This window comes from Brassica oleracea, chromosome C5, assembly GCF_000695525.1.
Source record: "Brassica oleracea var. oleracea cultivar TO1000 chromosome C5, BOL, whole genome shotgun sequence".
NCBI lineage: Eukaryota > Viridiplantae > Streptophyta > Magnoliopsida > Brassicales > Brassicaceae > Brassica > Brassica oleracea.
In genome coordinates, this window is record NC_027752.1 from 3326073 (window position 1) to 3327714 (window position 1642).

Sequence of the window (1642 nt, forward strand, 5' to 3'; positions counted from 1 at the left end):
AATATGGACGAATGTGGTATAATCGTTTCAGTGAACACTTAACAAAAGAAGGATACACGAATGATCTTATATGTCCTTGTGTTTTCATAAAGAAAACAACATCCGGATTTGTGATAATCGCGGTGTACGTTGATGATCTTAATATTATTGGAACTCAAAACGAAATCCAAAAGGCATCAAACTATCTGAAAGGAGAATTTGAGATGAAAGATCTCGGGCAGACAAAATATTGTCTAGGATTACAAATTGAGCATTCTCGAAAGGGTATATTTGTACACCAGTCTACATATACCAAACGAGTATTAAAACGCTCTAACATGGATAAAACAACTCCTCTTAGCACCCCGATGGTCGTTAGATCACTTAATGTCGAAAATGATCCGTTTCGACCATCTGAGGAAAATGAAGAAATACTTGATCCTGAAACTCCAAACTTAAGTGCAATTGGAGCTCTTATGTATCTTGCAAATTGTACTCGACCTGACATATCCTTTGCTGTTAATCTTTTAGCGAGATTCAGTTCGTCTCCTACACGAAGACATTGGAATGAAATTAAACATGTCTTTCGTTACCTTCAAGGAACAACTGATTTAGGCTTGTTTTATCCTAAAAGTTCAAAAGGTCAAATGATTGGTTTTGCAGATGCAGGTTATTTGTCAGATCCACACAAAGCTCGATCCCAGACAGGATATGTTTTTACAATTGGAGGCACCGCCATATCTTGGCGTTCTCAGAAGCAGACACTTGTTGCTACTTCTTCAAATCACGCTGAGATCATTGCACTCCATGAAGCAAGTAGAGAATGTGTATGGCTAAGATCAATAAGCCGACACATCTGTTCAAGCAGTGGGATTGGCGAAAATACGGAGCCAACTATTCTATATGAAGATAATGCAGCATGTGTTGCTCAAACAAAGGAAGGATATATCAAAAGCGATAGAACCAAACATATACCTCCGAAGTTCTTCTCATACACTCAAGAGCTCGAGAAGAATAAAGAGATCGAAGTAAGATATGTTCGATCATGCGACAATGCAGCCGACCTCTTCACAAAATCACTACCTACCTCGGTATTTAGAAAACATGTCCATAACATTGGAATGCGCCATCAGAAGGATCTATGATTGCTCATTCGAGGGGGAGCTTACGTAGTTGTACTCTTTTTACCTTACTATGGTTTTTCCCATTGGGTTTTCCATGACTAGGTTTTTAACGAGGCACTACGTAATACAAGATGGATGATCAAGGGGGAGTGTTATAAGATAAACATTGAAATGATCATCCACTCCTTTACCAACTCAAGCACTATAATCATCTACTCATCAAGCACTATGATCACCCACTCATTTACCAAATAAAGCACCATCTTTGTTATTTTATGTATTGTTGTTCACTATAAATACTATCACTCATCTCACTCTTTTGTATAACAAAATAAGAAGAAGAGTTTATAATCAAAGAATCATTACATCTCATCTCTCTTCTCCCTCTTTATAATAAATATTCTCTCTTGCATATTTATTGTATATCTACTTTCTGTGGGGAGAAATTTTTTCCTTTATTTAAATTTCTCGACACTATAAAATCATAAGTTATTTTACAACAAGTTACAACTTTTTAAAAGATTTTCAATTAATATATA